This window comes from Triturus cristatus, chromosome 5_1, assembly GCF_964204655.1.
Source record: "Triturus cristatus chromosome 5_1, aTriCri1.1, whole genome shotgun sequence".
NCBI classification, from domain to species: Eukaryota; Metazoa; Chordata; class Amphibia; order Caudata; family Salamandridae; genus Triturus; species Triturus cristatus.
In genome coordinates this window covers 402,314,460-402,338,376 of record NC_140587.1, presented here as the reverse complement: position 1 = coordinate 402,338,376, position 23,917 = coordinate 402,314,460, and the positions used below count along the sequence as shown (strand labels likewise).

At 44.6% G+C, this 23,917-nt stretch overlaps 1 protein-coding gene across 2 annotated transcripts in view; it reads right to left on the bottom strand.

Moving 5' to 3' along the window:
* The window catches only part of AZIN1 (antizyme inhibitor 1), a 565,763-nt gene extending 543,479 nt beyond the window's left edge, over positions 1-22,284 (bottom strand). The window contains exon 1 of one of the 2 annotated variants that reach the window (XM_085605134.1): positions 21,998-22,284. The gene's annotated coding sequence lies outside the window, so the exon portion shown is untranslated. Of the gene's footprint in view, positions 1-21,424; positions 21,773-21,997 lie in introns of those variants that run through there. The other variant, XM_085605135.1, reaches the window with a different exon arrangement.
* Between the last annotated feature and the right edge of the window lie 1,633 nt (positions 22,285-23,917).

Below are 23,917 nucleotides of genomic sequence, written 5' to 3'. Positions count from 1 at the left end.
TTATGGTGTGCCTTTGTGTCTTAGTTCAAAAAATTATTGGCAAGCACAACAGGGCCAAGGAGCACCCACCATTCGCACAAAATTGTTCCTTGTTTGAAAACAGGAACCTCTGCAAATTGGCGCAGAGACTTAGGAGCGGAATGCCTTGAAAGATCTCTGACTTTGTTTTAATCCCCAAAGTGCCAACGAGGTGAGCTGCTGGGGAAGGGGTGTGGCGTAGGTAAGAAGGGCGGCACCGATCTCTTCGGGAAGAGAACCTTAAAGTGGACAGCGGACAGATGAGGAGGTTTGGAAACGCCAGGTTAGCAGAGCCAAAACGAAGAGTAATAGCACTTGAAAAGGTAAGAGGAATAGTCAAGAATATCACACCACTTGGGGCTTGAGGAGCCTCAATGCACTCTAGAACGAGGAGCTCTGGAACCCAGTGCTGTGGCTGCTCTCGATTTGCTGCGCTGTATTTTCTTGACTAAATGCACAGCACACAGAAAACTACCAGGTTAAGTCGTGCTCAAAAAAACTATAAAAAATAAACCGTTTTTATATTAACACGTGGAGTGGCGGACTGGTGCGTGGTAAATGATCTGACCCCTCAGGCTCTCAGCGCTGCACAATCCTGACCCTACGCACGTGTTTGGGTGCACTGCGCAGCACACACACCTTGCGCTACTGGAATCAGAATACCGATATTTGGAATGAGTGAGAGGAGTGTTCAGTCACATGAAAGTGGTAAACGCATTCCACCGCCCCCGCATTAGCATCATTTAACACTGTGCAGAGGACTTCAAAGGAGAGCATCAAATTCTACTGCCGCATGGGTCAGCCTCAACCTGCGGTACGCAACACAACAAACCCGCATTCCATTGCTCCTGCCTGCGAAGCACCCAACGCATGTAAAAACAAGCCCCGGAGTGCTGTGCGTGCGCTTGTGTGTGCCCGCTGCTGCACACGAAAAACAGATTGCACGCTGCGCGTAACCGCAAGCCGTGGGCGGCAAAGGTGGGACATGCACCCGCCTTTGCCCAATTGCGTGCTGCCTTCGCACGCAAAGACCAATAGAAAGAAACATACGCACGAACGTGTGAAAAGTACAGATTTATTCCAAGAGGTCGTTTTTCCAGAGCAACGCATGCGCGCTGCGCTAGACCTAAGAATGGGTCTTCTAGTAAAAAACATATGAAATATTTGACAGCACACTTAACTATTTCAGTGTTGTGGTAGAAAAAAAGCCTGACCTCTTACAGTTTTAAATGTAACTTGCTTTGTGGTTTAATTGTCACAGTTCATTTTACAAAAGCCTCCAACTTCTGTCACAGAAAGAGAGAGAAATGTAGGAAGACAAACTGACTTGACCTCTGCAAGCCAACAATGTGACAACACAAGATTTAAATGTGTTTTTATTGCCGTTTCACTTTGTGAGCATTAAAGAGGTCTTTAAATCTTTTCTAGTCACATTTCCTCTGCTTTGAGGCAGAGGTCAAAAGTAATTTATATTTCTACATTTACTTTTTGTCCTGTGACTAAAGTTAGAGGATTTTCAGCTTGCCAGAAAGGGAGAGCAGTTCCAGTTCCTAAAAATAGCTTGTATTGATTAAACCATGCTCCACAATGGGAGTGGACTTTTCACGCCCTGACCAACCCTTGCACATATTGTTAAGCAAGGCTCAGGGCAAACCTTCCAGTATGTGTTGCAGCTGTGTGTTGTTTCCTCCCCCTTCATAAAGACATTTCACTATATGCGATCATTGTAAGAAAGTGGCTCTGTATAAACACTGTTCCCAAATAGGTACAGGGTGTACAGAGTCCACAGTACCCCAGGGTTTGACAGAGGTTAAAGTTAGATATAACCTTACTCTCTAAAGTGGTAGCTTGGTCGAGCAGTAAGGCAGTATCAGAGGACAGTGTAAAGCATTTGTTGTACACACTCAGTCAGCAAATGGTCTCACACACAAGAACTGAACTCTAGGCTAATGGTTTGTATATAAAAATATATGGTTGTTTTATTTTAGAACCAACAATAGGTATCAAAATATACTTTGTCGGAATGTGATGCTTTAGTTAAATACTTTGCAATGGCAATTGACTTTTAAATGCAATAGTTACAGTTTGTTGCAATAGGCAACACAATTTCAATGGGAATTTCAAGTTCAATGCAATTGATTACTTTTAGGATTACTTTTCTAACTCCAGGACTAGATCCTAGATTCAGTCCTGGGACAGTTCCTCGAAACAGGTGAGTAAACACGATTTAGTTACTGTGGTGATTTTTAAGCATTATTTTGGTATTTTAAAAGGTGACACTGGAAATCACCAATGTTATCCTATGGAAGGCAATACACTTAGCAGGTAAGTGGGGTTATGATTACTTTTTCTAGCTCAGTGTTGGATCCTGATCCAGCAATAGTGTACCACCTATAAGCAGTTGAGAGAATGTGTTTAGGTTATACAAGCGATTTTTAACGAATATTTGTAAGTTTGCAAAATCGACACTTGGAAACTTTTTCAGCAAAAACCAGGCAATGTTATCCAATGGAAGGAAATTCAAGTTGCAGGTAAAGTATGTTCTTGTTACTTTTGTAATCCAGTGCTGGGCTCCTAGGCTCAGTACTGGGACATCTATCTAAAACAGGTAAGTAACTACGTTTTCACAGTTGGTACGATTTTTAATGAATATTTGTAGTTTGCAAAAATCGACAATTTCACAGAAAAACAGTCAATGGTTTCCTATGGGAGAAAATTGAGTTAGCAGCAAGTATGGTTGTAATTACTTTTCAGGGTCAGTGCTGGGCACCAAGATCCAGCACTGGGATCTCTCCCAATAGCAGGTGAGTATTTCCGTTTTCGTTACTCGGTTGATTTTAGGTGAATATTTTAAAGTTTACAAACTCCACACTTAAAAGAAATTTCAAGAGAAACCAGTCAATGTTACCCTATGGAAGAAAAGTGAGTGATCGGCTTTTGGGTAAGTACTCGACTGGCAGAGTTAATGTTCTGGGCATAGACTCAGGGGTCTCCCAGGGTCAGGTAAGTACAGTTGTTACATCCTCAGCGGCACAGGGGCAGCCGGTGCAGAGTGAGGTAGGCCCAATGGTATCCTATGGGAGGCAGGGGGCCAGTGGTTGGTAGCTGCAGGCTAGCAGGCCATGCGGCTGTGTGAGCTGTGCTCCTGGTCACTTGCTCAGGGCAAATGGGGAAGTAGGTTAGAGTAGAAATTGCACTGCCAGGGCCTCTCGGGCGGCTGGGTGCAGGGTGCTTTTGAGCCGTCGGGCGCTCAATGGATTGCAATGGAGAAGCTCAAGAATGAACAAAGGCTGCAAGCTCAGGGACAAAGATTCTTCAGGTGCGACCACCACTTCGAGAGGTAAGTTGGGTAGTTGGAGGATAGGAAGGTACCCAGGAGTTGGGCACAGGGGGCTGCAGGGCGCCGAGGTGCTTTTTGGTGTCGGGAAATCTTACCCTCTGTTGATCGTGGATGGGGGGGGGGGGGGGAATGGGGTCCCTGGTTCTGAGGCTGCAGGCGTAGTCGGGAGCGTCGAGGTGGGTCCTTGGGTGCCGGATTGGGGGCCACAGTCGCCAGGAGGTCGTCCTCGTGGTCTTTGTCCACTCCAGCACAGGCCGGGCTTGGCGGGTGCAGAGTGTGCAGGGTTCGCGGTTCCTGGCTGATGCCACGGGTCAGTTAATTGCTTTGAGCAGTGCCACTGCTCGTGGGAGTCCAAGATGCTCAGTCACAAGGTAGCCAGGTCCTCTGGGATTTGTGAGGTTGCTGGCCATGGGAGATGCTGGGATTTAGCAGGAGCACGTTCGAGGGTGGACAGGCCGGTAGGGCTGGAGCCAAAGCAGTTGGCGTCTTCCTCTTGTTAGCAGCTGCACGGCAGGTCTTCTTTATTCTTGATCTTCTTTGCCGTTTCGGAATCTGGATCTAAGGAAGGAAGGTTCAGGGTGCCCCTAAATAATAAGTTATGGGGCATTACAGGTAGGTAAAGGGCAGGGACCACTGGGTCCCTGCCCTGGGGTGGGTGCACCCCCTATCCTGCCACTCTCCTGTGGGAGGGGGCAGTGGCCTAGTCCTGATTGGGCAGGGCTCCCCATCTTCAAGATGGCGAGAGCCAAGAGATGCGCTTCACCTCGCCTAACCCACCCGAGGGGTGGGGTTGGCAGGGGCTCGCACACCCCCTGTCCTTCCTTGGGGTTTCCGGTCAGTCTTCCCACCAGAGTGGGGGTTTAGAACCGGTAGGGGCCAGTTGCTGAGTACAGCAAGTGGCCTGGAGAAGCTCAAAGGCGGCATGCCTTTGAAGCTTCCCCTTCCCAACCTGGGGGAGGAGACCTAGCACCTCCCCCAGGATGTGCATCGTTGCAGGCCCAGGAGAGCGGATGGCTCTCTACCCAGGGGTCCAGCAACATGTCTGCTGTGTGGCAGCCCCTCGGACCAGATGTGGATTGTAGGTTAGGTTCAGGAGGAATCTCTAAGATGCCCTCTGTCGTGCACCGTACATTAAATCCTGCACTGGCATCAGTGCGGGTTTAATGTGCTGAGAAGTTGGATACCAAACCTCAGTCTTCAGTGAAATGATCATGGTGCTGTGGCGTTCGAGTTGACGATCTCCCAGCACCGTATACTCTTAAATGGCAGCATTGCACTTACAGTGCACTGGAATGGACCCGGGTACTGTAGGGGCACAAGGCTCATGCACCTGCACCCACACCACTGACATAGGGCACCCAGCTAGAGGGGTGGCTGATGTATGCCAGGGCAGCGTGTGTTGTGGGCATGGCACACATGGATGTGTGCCATGTCGACTATTTTGTTATATACCCAGACACTCAGCCTGCAAGGGCAGTGTGTTTGTGTCAGGGTACAGGGCCTCTAAGGGTGGCACAACAAGTGCTGCAGCCCTTACGGGCCTTTCCTGGTCACAAGGCCCTGGGAACCTAGTGTACCATTTACCAGGGGCTGACATGTGGCCAGGGTGTGCCAATTTGGGTTCTAGGTTTCAGCACAGTTTTTAGGGAAGGCACATAGGCCCTGGGCACCTGATTGACTGAGTGTGCCCTGGGCGCCTGCCAAAGTACATTCAGCAAAAAGTGGGGGCATGCATGCATGCAAGAAAGAAAGATGGCACTTTCTCACAGGGTCCCCTCCATTAAAAGGTTGATGGTGGATCAGGAAATTGGGCCCTACAGGGCCCCCATATCCCCCCGCCATGGGAATACATTCAGGGGGGCACAACATGTGTCCCCCGTCTGTATTTCCACAAAGTTCCAGCATGGCATGGACATCATCATCTATGTTGTGCTGGAACTTTTTTGCCGTTCCCATTGCGGTGCCTGATTCTCAGGCACAGTCATGGGAAAGGCGAAGGACCATCCGCCATACACTAATTCAACTTTTAATACAGCAGTCCTTGCGTGGGTTTGACGCAGATGCGCCGGCGAAGAGCCGGCACAACTGCCCCAAACTCGTAATCAGCCCCGAACACTTGCCCAAGGTAACTATTACTTGCGCCCCGCCATCCAGTTTTCTAATCAATTTCACAAAAAATATTGCAGTGATATTATCAATGATGTCAGAAGATGTTATCAGTGATATAATATGTGGGGTAATTGCCAAAGCAAGACGAGGGTGCAAGTTAGAGTTACCTAAAGGCACTCGAGATAACTAGAACTGCTCAATTTCTAAGGCTTTGTGCATGTAAATTCTGAACCCAACTAGAACGCTCCTGAAAACCTTTGTATTTTTTTCGGTGAATTTAAGGTTTAGTGCCATTTCCTAACCTTTGTTTTGTTAGTGAATTTCTCAGTTTGTTTTTTAAATATAAATGATACGACGATTTGACCCATAAGTTCAATTAACAAATATTCAAGTTTATAAATACATTTTATTCACACATTCCTCATTATATATTTCAAACTTAAAAATTAGGTAACTAATGTACAAAGTCTATTTTTTTTTTTTATTCATTTTATGGATCCGTTGCAAATCCCCTGATAAGTAAGGGGTCTGCACTTATATTGCACACATCCAGTACTAAAAACAACAATGCATTAAATAGAAACATATGCAACTGCAATGTTTATAAGTGAACCACTGCCTGTGTGTGGGTGTATGAGTGGCTGTGTGAGTGACAATGTGGGTGTGCGTCAGTGGCTATATGGATATTTGAGTGGGTGCACGAGTGGCTATATGGGTGTTGTCGGTGGGTGGGTGAGTGGGTCTGAGTGGCTGAGTGTTTTTTTTATTTTATTTTTTAAATTGAGGTTTGATCCCTGAATCAGTGAGCATACCACTCCCGGAACAGTGTCCCGATGCACAGAATGGTGACAATTTTCCTCTCGGGTTGCAGCCAGCCAATCACAGCATTGCTGTTGGCAGATTAATCCGCGAATCTGGCCGAACTCTTGTCTCTAGACATACATAAATCTTTTTACTTTAATAACTCAAACTACGGAACAAATTTGCACCAAATTTCAAAAAGCACTTTCTGGATCAAAATATTGCTTTCTGCCAAATTTGGTGTAAATCAGTTCAGTGGTTCGGGCTGTAGTGTCTGAAATACCTATGGGAAATTTGCATGGAGAATACTGTTTTGACAGATCTTCCTGAAACTTTTCAGACAGCAAATGAACTGACTGGCAAACTAGCTTTGAAAATTGTGAAAATTAATCAAATGGTGCCAAAGTTATTAGCAAAACAAAAAATGCTTTTCCTTTTAACTATCTATTGGTGACCGGCAGTAGCCAATTAATATATATACACACACACACACACACCTTTATTTATAACGTTTTATATAGAGCGAACATTACCCTAGAGGCTATCAGAGCACTTACATTACACCGTTCGGAAACATTAGATGGTTGAGGGGGTAATATACAGACATTCAATATTCAACACAAAAAGAGTTAGACAGTGGTAGATAAGATAACATATGTTGCTAACAGTCACATATGAATTAAAGTCTTAGGATGTGAATTTGTTCATTAGAAGCATTTTTACTTCTTTTTTGAAGGAGGACGAGGAATGGATCCAGCGTACATCTGGTGTTGAGGAGTTCCAAATCTTTGGTGCGATACCAGAGAGGGCTCTGCAACATGTTCTCTTTTTGTGGAAGGATTGTGGTTTCAGTAGTAGTGAAATTGCGATTCGCGAATGTCTGCAACCCTCCGACAGCTCTAGCTTTTGTGCTAAGTAACTGGCGGGTTTGAGATGCAGGGCTTTATGGGTCATGCAGGCTGTCTTTAGTTGTATTTTTGCCTCATATGGTAGCCAGTTCAGTTTCTTTCAAGGTCGGAGGGAAGTGGTTATTTCTTTTTGTTCCAGAGACCAGCCTTGCCACAGCGTTAAGAGATGCCCTCAGCGGGACCAGCTTGTATTGGGGAAATCCGCAGTGGTGCAGCAAGGTCAGGTGGTATACGGTGCGGAACATTTGTCACCCCCCCCCTCCCCCTCCCAGCTTGACAAAGTGGCAAATATGTGTTTAAAACACATTTTTGCCATTTTGTCACCTCCCTCAGTGATGAAACCCGGGGCAGCCCACACCAACCGCACCCCCCTTCCTGCGCCACTGGAAGTCTGCATAGCGTGGTGCTTCCGTAGTCCAATCTTGGCAACACTAGCGCTTGTACCACCATTTTTAGGTCAGTCTGTAGGAGGAAGGGTTTAAGTTTCCTTAGGATACTCATCTGATTATTAGCTCCATTGGTGGCATTACTGACATGCACCTGCATATTCAAGTGCTTGTCTAAGGTGATTCCCAAGGATTTAGCAGTCAATGATGTGGGGAGAGCAGTCAAAGAAAGTTAGGTGCTTCAGCCAGAGGTCTACATTGGATGTTTGGTTGGGGGGGGGGAGGAATTTCGTTTTTTGGTGCTGAGCATGGAGGTGGTTGCAGGTAGCCAACTTTGAGTATTATGCAGAATAGCGTTGAGAGAGATTAAGTCTTCTGGGGAGGAGATTTTCATATATAGTTGTGTGTCGTCTGCATACAGGTGATATAGAATGTTCACAGAGTTTAACGCATTTGCCAGGGATGCCATGAGAAGATTAAAAAGAATGGGTGATAGCGATGAGCCCTATAGAACCCCTAAGGTGACTTACCTATACTGATCTTAAATAGACTTTCCATGAGTAGTAAAGGCATGTGTGGAAATAAACAGCTTTGTAATGTCCTACAACATGACTACTGTCAGTACAACTGTGTAATAATAAGTTGGTTGGAACATAATTAAGCCTAATCCCTGAGAAGCAACCACGTTGGTCTTAAAATCTCAATATGCAGTTATGCACACGATTTATTCATGTTCAACTGTACATTGGTTAAAATGATGGGAAAATGATACAAAAGGAAAAAGATTACCTTTAATATATACAAAACCTAAAATATTAACTTGGGGAGAAAATTCATGAAACATTTTGGTGGTGCTTGAACTTTCTATTGAGGCAATGGCCCATTAACTTGGTGTAAAATCACTGGATAATTTATCCTGGAAACCTCAAGTCCTCACAACTTAAAAAGGTTTAACGGGGTTAATGAAAATTACTCTGATTTAATAAGCAGAGATTTTTCTCTCAATTGCTTATAATTCCAAATAATTATGGGGTTCTAGACAGGAACGAAAGGGTGAAACATAACTAATATGGTGTGAAGTCAACAGAAGAATGGGTGGTAAAAGAAACTGCTTCCTGCATGAGGTGACTGACATTAGTAGGGGTACCCTGCTGGCCTCTACTCACTGGTTATCTACCCATGCTAGACCTACTCCTAACCAGGAATAAGCACAAATGAAAACAAGCACTGTCAAATTCAACAGGTCCGGTGCTGGCTGTCAGGCTTTCGACTTAGTCAATGATTTTTTGTTTTCTAATTCTTTCATCATTGCTTTCATAAAACTATTGCCTGTGAAGCAGCTTGACCCTTGGTCAATGTGTTTTTAGTCTAAAAAAATTAAATAAATTAAAACACAACATTGCCATAATAGTCCTGGGTACTTAAGGGAAGTAGGTCTGGCACCATTTAAAAAAGCAAAATGCCATGACGCAGAGGAAAGTTGGCCAATGGCTAAAGTGGGCTGGACCATGATGCAGTGGGCAAAAGATAACTATAAATGATAACTGACCAACATGAAAAGAGGACTGGGTGGAAACCCTAAAACGCAAGCGTTTTATACCAGGTGTCACCAAACAGTCGAACGTGAGTTGCCAGTACCTCGCAGAGACCTTGAGTAGCTCTCAGCCTGGAGTTCTTTTTTAACTAACTGCAATAAATTAGTGTTGTGTTTTTCCTTTTAAAGGAAAGGCTATTTTATTTTTCATTTTCATTGTCAGGCTGCAGATAGCCGAATGTGATAATAATCAGTGCTCCGCTGAGCTTTATGATGCATTTGGGTTACAGAGGTTCAGAACTGAAGCATAGGTATTTAACTCTCAAACAATAGTTGTTCTCAACTCAATATTAGAGTATGAAAACAAAATGATATTTCAGAATTTTTAAATGACAAAATTAACAAGCATTTGTAATGCAATAGGTCTCGCATTTGCGCGAGTTTAAGCTATTGGTATAGTAAAAGGCAATGCCTTTTATTTAGTTTTTAAAAACCAAAAACATAAAAAAGGCAATATTATTTTTAATGCCAATAGCTCAAACTTGCGTAAATGTGAGACCTATTGCATTGCAAATGCTTGTTACTGCTACTCAGTTTGTAATTCATGCTCAGTGTGACTAGAGAGGAAGAAACCAGGCAGCTGAGGCATGCAACACGTATGCAGAGTTAATTGCTCATTCAATAAGTGACTTCGCAAAAAAAAAAAAAAAAGACAATCGGTTCACTGCGCGCGAGTTACGACTCAAGCATGCTACCGGCTTTCAGTATAGTTAGTAGATATGTTTACAGTTCACCAAAGTGAATTGGAGAGGTCAAATAATTATGCTTGGTCACAAAACATACGAATGGCAAAATCTGGACTTAGGCCTCAGACTTCTTAGGGACTACCACAAGGACACGATGCTCCAGGCCTGGCTTTTCCTTCTTCAAAACGTATGTAATCTGGTAGTTGAGTCTATTGGGCTCCTTGATGAAATCAAAGCTACAAGTACCAGAATACATTGCCGTTTTTAACAGCCCTGTTCAGGATCATTGTGACATGGGGTCAGCTGGTGCTCAGCTGGTGCTGTACCGCCATACAAATGTAACGACGATAGTATAGTAATCTATTCCAGAATGGTTTTAACGAGGTGTTTATTTTTGTGAACATGGGTTATTCACGCAAATTCCAATTTTTAAAAGTCGACAATGTTCCTTTTGATCAATTACGTGTCTGTTGCATATCGGGTGTATATAACCTTCTGTATTGTTTATTTAAACTGTCTAACCCCTGCTTGCTCGGAAATTCGTAATGACCGTCACACGGACAAGTTGTATATTTACATTCAAGTGACGAGCTGCGTTCTAATCTCGGCGCTACTTAACCCAAACAAACCGTGTGATTCTAGGCTAAGTAAAATCCCATTGCACTACGTTTCAAAAAGCCCACCCCCAATCACATCCTAATTTATACAACTATCTGAACCTGACCACAAGCCATATTCTATGTAGGTACCTCGCTTCCTGTTCTTTACACCGATCTGGGTTATTTTTTGGAGCTACGCGCCGCCCCACAGGAAATACCGGCAGCTGCACCCAGGCACCAGTCACTGAGCAGTCTTGTCTCCAGACACCAGAGGGAAACGGGAGCTGTCCGACAATGGGCGCACAGCCAACCATGTAGGAATACCTTTCAAACAAGCGCTGGCAAAGCCAATAGCACGTGCTTGCATTTTGAGTAAATCATTAGGGAAAAAAAACTACAACAGTTAAAAGAAAACAAACAAGCCCCAGGGGAGTCCTGTATCGCCTGGTGTGCGCTGCAGCGTGGGCTTGTCTTTCTGAAATAAACCCTTTGTGTTCCTTCCAGCAAGGGACGAGTCCAAAACTCCTGTCCTGGATGTTTGGTTATATACTTTAAATTTATTTTAAATTAGCTGGTCGGTATAAACCATGCACTTATTGAACAATTGCCTCTTGCAAAGTTTTTGCTCTTTTGAAAGAGGGATTGCCACAAACGTATTTTCCTCAGTTCATGGATTACTCAAACTTGTTACCACCGGGGCAATAATGGAGCACACAGATTACTGAACGATTATAAAAATACATGATAGATATTTGTCACAAACTGTTTAACGTAGGCAAGAACGTCTTTATAACAAAATAAGATCTTTTGTTAAAAAATGCAAACCAATAAAATGCTTTTGCACCTTTAATGCTGCATTCGTAACTTCACACTTCCCAAACTTTTTCAGCCTTCATATTCATCAGAGAAACACACTGTGCAAGATATATTCTTTTAGCAAACACAACATTTAGCATTTTTTCCACGGTAAAAAAATATATATGTGATACGAGCTTCCATTTTTGCTACTTTTCTAAAGAGATCGCAAAAGCGATCACTATTGTAAAAAAAAAAAAGAAAAGCTGGGCACGATAATTGAAACCACACGGCCTTTGGTGCGCGTAACAGACACCAATAGGCACGAGCGTGTGCGATTCCAGGTTCAGTTTCTAAACCCCCTACAAAAGGGCACTCACCTGCGCGAGCAGTGCTACGCACTGCAACGCAAGGCGCAAACCCTAAAAATGAGGAGGTAAGGTAATTACATTTACTCGATTTTAATTGTCTCCCTTTTCAAAGTGTCACGTTTACAAACGGTGGACATTTTGCTCCCAGTGACTGGTAGACAAAGTGCCATATTTATAACTCAAAAATTGCATTCATTTATTTTTAAATGGGAGAAATGCAAAAGGAAGAAATAAAATTCTATGAAACATGGTCAATGTTTTGCTCTGCTTTAAATGAAGTCCTAATGTTTTATGAAGCATGTTTCTTCACTTTAAATTCCAACATATAAACAAATGACTATTTTCCTGTTACAAATATGGCACCATTGTCTACAGGCCACTGGGATTAATATGGCTACTGTTTGTAAAGAAACTGACCTGGGAGAAAATTAAAGTGATGAGTTTTATGTAATGCATATTAACAAAGTTAACTCTTTAGTTTAATTTGCTCGTATTTACACACAGCAGGCATCTTGCTTTGCTCCCAGTGGCTGGTAGACATGCTGCCATATTTATAACTGAAAAATGCAGCTTTTTTATTGTAAGCAATTTAAAGTGCAGAACATTTTTCCTTATTATAAACATTTTTGCAGAACATTTTTCTGCACTTGAAGTTTCTCCCATAAAAAAAAAATGGTTGTAGGTTTGTTTGTATATGCAACAGTGCCACATATGGTGAAAACTAGGTCATGTACCACAAGTACATACCACACAGGGTCTAAGTCACCCATACAAAAATATCCCATTCATTCACACATGTTCATACACCCCCCTCAAATCATGCAGTCATTGACGCATATGGCATCCCTATCATAGTACCCCCAGTCACAATTATTTGTTCAATTCATAGTATCAGGCTCCATGAACATTAGGTTTAAAGTCAATTAAGCTGGGCGAGGGGGGTGTCTGGTAACAATGCGCAAGTTACTTGGCCTTCAGTATCACACCCCGATTTTCACTAATCAGAAGTAGCTCTCGTTACAGAAAAGGTTAGAGACACCCGGTTTATAAGTATAATTATAGTAAAAATCTAAATATCTTGGCCAACAGCAAACCAAAGGAAAAAAACAACCAAAAAAAAGGGAGGGGCTACAAATCCCACAATTATGGCTAATATATTAGGTTAAATAGAATATTTAATACATGGGACTAGGAGGACGAGACACCAGCTATTACGATGTCCAGCAGGAAGAAAAATATTTCACATTTCCAGACTAAAAGACAGTATTAGCCAGGCTCTAGAGGTTTTCAAACAAAAAAATGGGACAGAGCACTGTTAGAGATAAGACGTAAACATGTTGCCTATAGAACGTTGAACTCACTGTATTACTGCAGATTAGTGAGAGACTTCTGCTCTTAATAGCATACGTTCGCTACAAATGAAAGTGTCCTTCTTGATGGTCCTTATCCAGTGCAAAATGTAAACCGTTAGAGGGATAATGCATCTTCAGAAATCTGGTAAGGGACTTTTTTGAAAATCTGGTACTTGTAATGCAGCCCGTCAAGGTATTTTTAACAAACTCAGAATACAAATGGGTAAAAACATGTCTGTAGATAAAAGTTAGTGTGTAGGTTTTGGTGACTGATTAAATTAGTTTTGCTTATTAGTGTAGTTGCTCAATGATTGGGGGTATCTGGTAGCGGCGCTGTCACACTATGGACTAGGCCTCGGGTTCCTCCAAATGGCGGCGCTCCTCTATAAGAACCCTGTGGTTCGGGTGAGAACTGGCCCATACGTTTGAGGCCATTCCGGTTGGCCGTGGTACCAGGCAGGGGTGCCCTCTTTCGCCCCTCCTTTTTGCGCTCGCCATAGAACCTTTAGCAGCTACCCTACGGAGGGTATTGACAGACGGCATCCCCATGGGTGATGCGACTCACCTAGTCTCCTTATATGCGGATGACCTCCTGGTCTTCATTAAAGATGTGGCGCACATCTCCAGGGACCTGGAACGAGTTCTGACGGAATTTGCTGCACTCTCTGGGTGAATGTGGCCAAGTCGTGCCTTTATCCGTTCCGAGATCATACTCTGGATCCCCAGTACCACCTGGGGGTTGTGCCTGTCAAGTGGCAACCGGACACCTTCCGTTACTTGGGCATCCAAGTGTATAGGCAACCAGCTGACCTGGTTGAGGGTAATCTGGGCAGGGCAGTAACGGCGGTCAGAGCCCAGATGCGATTTTGGGGTGCCCTTCCTCTCACGGTCACAGGACGCATCGCCTTAGTTAAAATGGTGATTCTGCCCAGGCTCCTCTACTATTTTGCTAACCTGCCAGTCTACATTCCGGCATACTTCTTTGCAACCTTGGAGCGCAGACTCCGGGACTTTGTGTGGGGTACTGCGCGCCACAGGGTGGCACTATCCAAGTTATACCTTCCTACAGGTCAGGGGGGCCTCGCGATGCCATGCTTTGCGCACTATTACCTGGCAGCACAACTACAATGGGTGGCCAGGTGGTTGGCAGATAGAGAACGGGACGACACGGCGTCCGCGGAGCCACTTATCCCTCTGGCGGATATCATGGCGTCGTTCCAACCGACTGCCAGGGTGGTTAAGCCGGGGCCCCTCCTCGTTGAAGTGGCCTATAAATGTTACCGACGTGCTCTTTACTTGACCCGGATGAGTGTCCCTTACGCCCCTGCCATGCTGATTGAGGGTTCCCCTAGTGGGCGGAGGATACTGCGCTCGGCTGAGCTTGCAGAATGGCATGCGGTGGATATTCGCACATTGGGGGACCTCTACCGCGATGGTGCTCTTATCCCATTTGCCCTGTTGGCGGAGGAGACGGGGGGTTACCAATCGGCCAATTTCTCTGTCACCGCTTTCTAATATCGACATTGGCGAGCCGGTGGGGAGCTCTTCAAGAGGAACCGGAGCAGCACCTCACGATGCAATACCTACACGTCATGGGACGGGGGAGCCATATGATACGTTGGTTCGCAGCTTTCCTGCGTACGCAAGCGGCGACCGACTTGTCCCCATTGCGCCGTAAATGGGAAGCGGACTTGGATCGCCCCATGGCTGACAAGGAATGGAGTAATGCGCTACGGGGGCTGACGTGTATTCCCAGAAACATGCGGTTTCGCTAAATTCAATACTTTATACTACACAGAGTGTAGCTCACTCCCGACTCTATAAACCGGTATTTCCATCGCACAGATGCAAGCTGCCCACGCTGCAGGGCTCTGGATGCTGGACTGGTTCACATGTTGTGGGGCTGTCCGGCGCTGGACTCGTATTGGCGGATGGTGCATGGTGTATTAAGTAAATGCGCGGGTCAACTGGCGCCGCTGGAATGGCCGGCTTGCCTGCTGCACTTGTTTCGTAGAACCCCCTATACGAAGGTTGCCTCTCGCTTTTTCGACTTGGGTCTGGTGGTGGCGAAGCGATTGCTCACCAAAAGCTGGAAGGCAGCAGAGCCCCCCCCCCCCCCCGAGCACAAGCGTGGAGAAGTGCACTACTGGTGTGGGCAGAGGGTACAGCCCTTTTGCGGGAGGAAACACTGGGCCTCAGGCGAACACCAATAACGAGCCAGTGGGGCACACATTTGCAGACCCTGATACAGCCAGATGGGGATGCCCTGGGACTCTGTGGGGCGCACGTTGGGGAGGCAATCACTGAGGTGGAGGGGGGGGGGGGCGGAGGTTAGACTGGGGGTCAGGCATGGAAAGTGTCGCAGGGGCCTTAGCTGAATCAGGTGATGTGCAGGGGAATAGAAAGTTGCCACCAATGGAACTGTCTGTACTAGGGGACGGGGAGTTGATAAGGGGGGGGGGTCAGATTAGGGGACGGAACATGGCGATTTTATAGTAAAGACAGAGCCTGCTGCTGTTGTTATGCTGGGGCATTTGTTGTTCTGCCTCTTTCTTATTGTTTGAATGAACTGTTTAGAGGACTGCACTAGGGGAAAACGGGTGTATGATGAGTGGCTCCCCTGGGGCACACCCCCCGGTGGCATGAAAGCTAAGAGGGATGGTGAGATAATGGTGCTGGTTCAGAGACCCATAATGTTTGTCTTTCATAGCAAACGGGTGCAGCACTTGATCCTGTTAGTTACCATGCTCATGATTGGAGATGTATCATTAGACTTGTTGACTCGTTGCCCGTCAGGTAACTCAAAATGTACTATGTGCTATGTTTATATTAACAAAATGCCAATAAACAGATTTCATAATAATTAGTGTACTTGCTCTAAATAATAATGGTGGAAATATATAGCTATGAGCAGAGGTCTCCAAACTTGTTCGCAACAAGAGCTACTTATGTTGATTTAAAATCATTAAGCTACCAATATTATTAGTGTTGTAATATTCACCACACCAAACAAGATTACATTAGTGGCCATCATATGCAAAATTCCAAGTGGTGCTCAGCTCAGTAGATCAGGCAGGATTGACAATAGTAGTGTAAAAAGTATTTCAGTTTTGAATGCCACAACACATCTATAGCTGCAATACCCCTGGCAAAAAGGTCATGATATTAGTAACAAGTCTTCCCAACACCGTATGATTTAACCGACCACATAACAGCTTTACATGTTTTGAAAATTAATAAAAATATTTCTAGAAACATCAGCAAATTCGTTTAGAAAATAGACATTTTCGTCTCAAATAGACACTTTCAATTTTGATATACTAATTCAATCAAGTAACAGCATCTAATGTAGCGGGTTGGGTAAACACAGGAGAGCTATCACAGGTAGGTGAAGATCTGCCAGTAGCTCACAAGCTACTCGTTGGAAAAGCCTGGTCATGAGCATGGCATGTGAGTGAAAAAAAGAAAAAAAAGTTAAGACTAGTTATAGCAGAGCAAAAAAGAAGAAGAAAAAAAAAAAGTGCCTTTTAAATTTGCTACCTAATGTTTGCAACGTACAACACACATGGCCCTACCATGTATTGCTGTCGACAGGGAGATTTTTATTTCACATGGTTTTGACAAAGTGGTATGCTGGCTAAGGCAAGGCCTCGAGCAATGGTGCGAGTCACATAGCTTAATTCACAGGTTCAAAGAGTTGACTAATTTGGGTTTGTTCTCTATACCATATCCAACCAATAACTAATTATTTCAGTTAATGTATTTCTTTTTATAATGATATAGGTCAATAAACTACCATATACCCAACATCCCGTACTGTGCACGCGGTTTGCAATACGCAGTAGTGATGGCTGCAGGACTTAGACAACCTAAGACACCCTACACAAGAAGGGATACAACGTCACCTGCCTCTGATGAGAAATGGGCGCGATGCGTCCCGGAATAAAAATCGCAGGAGAAATTCCCAGGGGGGGGGGGGGGGTAACAAGCAACAGAACTCAATGCCACAAACAAGGAATCAAAAATAATAAGTTGAAGTTAGTTCAATTAAAGATAAAGGACATTTTTATTTTCAGTTTTTAAATCTTAACGTACAAATTCGTTTAGGATCACGTACAAACTAAAAAAAAAAAAAAAAAAACACTTTTTTTTTTTTTTTTAAACACACGAAACTCAATGAGCATGAATGCAGCACAAAAATCCCCCCTCCCCCCACCACCACAAGTGAGTCAACAAAGTCATGAAAAAACATCAAACACATAGGATTCCCAACGTAACTCACATCAATTATGCTTCAGTTATACACTCGCACCAATTACACTGAAAAAGCGACTCAATAAAAATAGAGGTTCCGGACAGGAACCACTATAATGAGCTGCTAGTGGTGACAAGAGCAAAAAGATTAAGTGATCCACTATGAAACCAAGATAAGGAAATAGTTTTAAATGACATAATGCATAAAGAGTCTATATATTTTTTCTGGTAAGAGAAACACATTCATATGAACATAGTTTTCAGGTAACCAGCATTTTTCCGTAAAACTAAAAGAACGGAGAGATAAGTTGAAACTTTCAAGAAGTATTAAGTTCTTCTTTTTCAGTCAGTCAATGCAACACTGAGTGGCTCCTGTCGCAGGTAGTGCCTTAACTTGCAATCAGGAACTGAAGTCACCAACCAATTCAGCATGGACTGGGCCTGCTTCCTATCAGTCTTGATGAGGTCATCCTTTTCTTAAATTTCACAAATTTTAGGAAACATGCAAATTTTCTTAAACATGTGAATTTGATAACATTGTATTCATTTCCAAAAACAAAAATGATGTTGTGTGCTCTTTAATTTCACAACCATGCTAATTTACTGCACTTCATGTGCATTTAACTATTTTCCCAAGCCTCTGACCTCATGCTTAGAATTACGACTCCGGTTTTCTTCCAGTGTGCAAAGCCTGCCAAATCTGTGCATTTAAAAATGGCCAAAAAATAAATGAGCCTTTTCATCAGCCAATCATATTTCCATACAATTCAAATGTGATTAACAGAACTTGTGCATTTCTACCTTGCATGCTTAAACTACCAAGCTATCGCTAAAATTGAATTCAATCCCCATCTGACATTTTTCTAACACTAATATCCCAAACATACTGACTGAATTAACACCAAATAATGAAGCACAATTTCCAAGTGAGGTTCTAGGTTCATGCAAAGTTTGGTGTAAATGTGTTAAGTGGTTTTTACTGAAGGATCGCAAAAATTCCTATTGGGACCAGAATCAGAAATGACACCGAGTCCTCGTTCCCCTCCTCCCACTTGAATTTTAAACCCCCCTCCCCCGCAAGGATCGGAGTGAAACTTAGTATACCAAATGTTGTGCAAATTAGTCAAATTGCTAAACATGTATATGCTTATCTGCATAACTAGAGAACAGCTATTGCAACGTGTGTGTTAATATAGGTTTATGCTATGTCAGTGAAAATAAATGTAGCCCAACACGATAAGAGCAAATGTTCATTCACACATTACTTGAGTACAAAGGTCAAATGCTGGTTTAATACACCTAATACAGCAGATCTACATGAGAAAATCACTTTTAACCACCTCACAGATAGCAAGCATGACAATTTACATATGGAAACCATTCAATAGTCACAAGGCGTCTTCAACGTGATTTTACCTTACTGCACAAATTTAACACCTTGCACCTTAGTTTTGGTTGAATACCACTACACATGAACAAATACTGTGCATAATTCATATAGGCTGATGTGCACAGTAAAATAACCCTTATTGAGGGAGGAAAGGGGTCCCATGACTCACTTGAGGCTCTGCTCTTGTGACTCATGGACCAATACTGTGCATCTGGGTGCTAGCATTTTAATATGTATGAAGAAGCCAAACGATTTTGGGAGGGGGAGTGAGACACACATAGGCTAACTTCTTAATACCGTGAAATATTAATTAAAAAGCATTACTACATTAAACAACAAATGCAGAAAAAAAGTGTTCAACGTCTTTGTACGGTTAAGTCAGACAATATGCCTAACCGAAAGTACATACAAAAATAATGGGCCAACCCTGTATTCCTAGGAACCGGAGCACATTTTTAAACAAAGCGGTACAAAGGTTCCTTCGAATATATATATATATATATATATATATATATCCACTAGATTCCCTGGGCTAATAAATTTTACAATACAGTGAGACTCAGTAATAATTTATTGTACAACGTGTGCATATTTTAAACCATTTATTCATTTTAAGGTGCTCCAACAAAAACTGCGCAGTGAAAGTGCGTGTTTGTGAGAAACAAAGAAGGTGTGCAAGTGCTATATACAGAACAAAATGATGTACAAAACTAGGGTTGACAAATAATCCAGTTATAGCGAACACAAAGATAAGAGCACAGTGAATATATTGTTAAAATCCATATCTGTCCACAAATGATGGGTACGCTGAAATAAATTTAACAGGGTCATCAGGACAGTGTGACAGCAACAGTGAGGGAGCAAAGACTTGTCTCTAATGTTTATAAGGACTTCTTGTTGTAAAGGCACTACAGGGAATTATTACTGTTTGTCGCGACTCTAGGCTAAATACCCCCCCCCTCCCCCAACTTCAAGGGAACGATTGTACTGCTTTGTTTACAAATCTACAGTCAGCCTTACTCTTTAGGCTGCTTGAATTTAACTATAATCTCAGGAAAGACGATTGATGATTCGGATAAAAACGACAGTATCAAAAATACTCACTAACTGCATCATGGTAAAGTTATGTAAATGCTCCTTGAATTACTTTTCAGACATTTCGGACCAATACAGGGTTTTAGACCAGCCAGAAAAATAGTAAAATCGACGACAGCAAATATTAGTAATTGCACAAACAAATTAACGTTAAAGGATTTACAGCATCCCAATACTACCATCAAAGGCTGGTGGTAAAAACGTGGATAAAAATTGGTAGAACGATCTTACTCTAGGGGCGGGGATTTAACCTGTCTCAAAGAAAAAGCACCAGACATTTCTTCCCATTTTCATGTTCTGGGAGGACTCGGAGGGACAGGAACTGCTACTTAAATAAGAATCTGTAAAATCATCTGTATTGTTTTACATGGCAATTCTGTCACCGTCTGCTTTAATAATCATGTAGGAATCGTTTTGAAGCTAATAAACGTGTAGTTATTTGCTGTTTTATGTCTACATTTTAAAAGGGGAAAAGTGAGCTTTTGCTGACTTTCTAAACTGTTTAATAAGCATTCACGCGAAAATGCATAATATGACGGGAAATTGTCATCAGGTGGCAATCCTACTTAGTTATGTGGTACTGAGTGTAGTGTCAAATTTTCCCCATGATGTAAAAATGTGGCTAAAGCACAGCAAAAAATACATTTCCAGAGTTAACGTGGCCTAACGTAACAGCTTAGTTGTGTTCTTTAGTTGGTTCAAGGTCAGGCACTGACACGCATCCTTGGTTTATGTTGATTATGTGAACTGCGTAAAAAGGAGAAAGATCCACAGCCACCCCCAACAACCGTTTAAGTGTAACGAGTCGGGATGCGTGTTCCGCAGATAAGGGTTTCCAAGTGCAGACCGCGCCAAATACTGTACTGTCAAAGCTGTCGCCTCCAGCATACTGAAACTACGCAGATAACGTATACCCCAATTACACGTAGTGTACATGATCCGCTACAATCTAGTCTAAACAACTGAATCAGAAAATATAAACTAGAAACAAAACAACGAAAATACACTTGCCAACCACCGATACATAGATATAAACTGCAAGCAGTGATTGCACTCGACTGTTCCTATTTAAAGCAGTGACTTTAAATGTCAAATAGAGACGAGCAACAATGTTGCGAGAGGGTTGCAACTTAAATTACGGACAACCTCAAAAACACTGAAGATTATAACACGCTTCTATGTAACTCCATGTATCGAGTGCACGTGTCAACATTAATGAACGGCTCGAGCCTCCACCGCGGGTGCCAGAGCTCTAAGCCCACAGCATTGTTCATAGACAGGAAGAAACAAACCAGCCTGGACCGGAGCAGGCCGGAAAAACCCCTCCCCTGAACTCAGCCCCGCCAACGCCATTCAAACCCCAGAGTTGGGAATCCGGAGGGAAGGCGCGCCAGCGGGGTTGAAACAGCCTGTCAACCTGCCTCTGTGTACAGGGGACACCATGGCCGCCCGAAGTACCTCGGGGACAGTAGCGCACCACCTCTGTGGCTCACATGCTGCCACGGGCACAGCTCCTACTCCCGGGACTACGTGACAGCTGCCAGAGACTGAGCGTCCACTGACAGGAGAGCCGGCCTGGAGAGGAGGCATTTCCCCTTCAGACAGGTGTCTGGTATAGGTCGGTTGGTCTCGGAAACTCAGCTGTCAGGCGTCCTCGAGACTGGCTCCTTTCCCGGTCTGCTGTCCTCAGAGGAGGCGAACTGTCAGGCGGCATGGCGCCACTCACCCGTGCGTTGCTGACGCACCGGCTCCTCGGTTAGAGCCTCTGCTTCCTAGCATGGCGGGGGCAGAGCAGGCCCTGCTTCGGTCAGGCAGGCGCAGCCGCTCCGCTCGGTGACCCGCCGGCGGCGGAGCGCAGCCTGCTCCAGGGCTCGAGCGGCGCGCGATCAGGAAGGAGAATGATCAGAATGCGCAGAGACCAACGGCCACGAGCCCCGCCGCTTCCGGCGTCTGGCCTGAACGACGGGTGCAGAGGCCAATTAGGGCCCCACCTCCCTACGCTCGCGACCAGCTGACAGCGGCGGCTCAGTTGTGGCGCTCATACACCTAGAGGCCCCCTGGAAGCGAACCCGGCGTACTAAACCGCCCACGGCCATTAGCCGCCTGGCACAGCAAAGCTCGGATCGTGCACTACCAGCTCCCACAGATGCTGCAGCAGCAACTACGTCTAAGCTTCGGCAGTGACAAGAAACGCGCAGGCACCGAGCTCGCAGAGTCTTGCGCCTCCATTATCTCTCTGCCCAACATGATCGGTGCTCCCTCCCCGCGACGCCAAGCCAGCTGCCTCGCCATTACTTACGTGAGAAAACGGCCAAAAGGATTTGGAAAATCGTCTTCGCTTTTTTGGCGGAATTTTTAAAGCGTGGAGGGAGATGCTACGGGAGAAATGGAGGTGGCTGCTGTGGCCATAGGCTCCGGGGCAGCGATGGTCGGCGGATGCTCAGCACGGCGGGCTGCGATTACACACAGATGGAGCAGGGCAGAATTAGGAGCGAGGAAGAGAGGAGCGGAACGCAGCGTAGCAAGGACTGACGTACGAAGCAAACACTGCACTATGCCTCCAAAAAGGCAAGCGCGCAACAAGCTGCCAAGTCTTCGAAAAAGCTCCAAACAAGTCCAGCCCACAAAGTGATGGCGATAAGACAGCACATACCCAAGCAGAGAGCGTCAGCTCTTTTAGAAAGATGCCCAATATCCCTTTACGGAACGTTTACCGAGTATAATAACGTAGTCACACACAAGCCACATTCGCTCTTAAGTTAAAGGGCGATCTATAAAAGGGACCATTGCTGCCTGTATATGCTCCACTGTCTTTTCTAAATGGTTCAGATGGAGAGGCCTGCGTCAGACCCCCCCCCCCCACCCCAAAACGTATTCTGTAGTAAATACAGGAGCTTTCTTTCAGTCGGGTATGGCGAGGTGTCTCTCGGATTTCACCTAGGATGTTTACATGCAGAAACAGACTAAATCGCACATGTAGAAAGACACCGTGCAACAGGTAAGATGAGATATGTGGTTTAATGGGGAACATGTAGGTAAGGGCTCCTGAGGTCACCGCCAACTGACCAACCGTCTTCCCTGGGTTCCTTATTGGAACGCCCAGGCATCTTAGATACCACATTTCCTTTCCTTATACAATTGATTTAAAGTGAATCAACAAGCAAATACAGATGTTACCCGCCCTTTGTTAGGACAAGGTAACACCAGAATTACCGATGGACTACAAATTAACAGTACTACAAATGCAACCTAAACTTTGACAGCTGTAAGAGCTGACACTAAAGCCCAACATTAATAGTATTTGAGCATCTAAACATCTCAATGTCCCAACCCACTCCTTTTTTTGTCCACACAAGCAGGTTTAAACACTGATCCCGGAACAATACATTTGATCATCCCATTACAAAACCATTCAACTTCAAAGGTAATATCACTGATCGACCAGTGCGAGTAGCTTTACACCCACAACTAGGTCCAGAAGTCTCTGCCCTAGGAATTTGAACTGGTACATTACTAGATGCGCTATTGGAACCTAAAGCATTTAGCAAAGGTGCACTGTAAAACCACATCCACTCATAAGATAGAGGGATGAGTCCACCTCACGTTTGTCATGCATCCAATTCAGCACCTTGTTGCATCTTCACATTCTACTAAAAGGCCACACCTTCTCATCACTCAATAGTGCTGATCTTTCGAACTGTAAGAAGGGAGTGAACGTGTTTGGTCTCTAGTAAATGGTACCTGTGGTACCTGGGGCCTGAGGTCAGAGGCGCAACTAGAGCCAAATTTCGGGGGGGGGCTGAGCAAAAATTTCGGGGGGGGCTGAACTGTAAGCAATTGGCAGAGTGGAGCTGCAGGGGCTCTTAGAAGGGGTGAAACAACAGCAAGGCCTCATTAACATGCAAATGGTCGTTTAAAGACCTGTGAAGTGCTCGGGTGCGGCTGCTTTTTTGCCCGGGAAGGTGTCTCATCCCGGGCTGCCGCACACGACGGGGGGGGCTGAAGCCCTTTGAGTCCAATGGGTGTTGCGCGCCTGCCTGAGGTACTAAAGAGGGTCCCTAAGGGCCACAGCACAAATTGTGCCATCCTAAGGGACCCCTCACCAAACCCATGCAAAACTGCCATTGCAGGCTGCGTGTTTTGGTGCAGACCCAAAAGTGAAATCACAACATGACACACATCCCCGTGTGCCATGTCCCCTAACACTATGTAATATTTG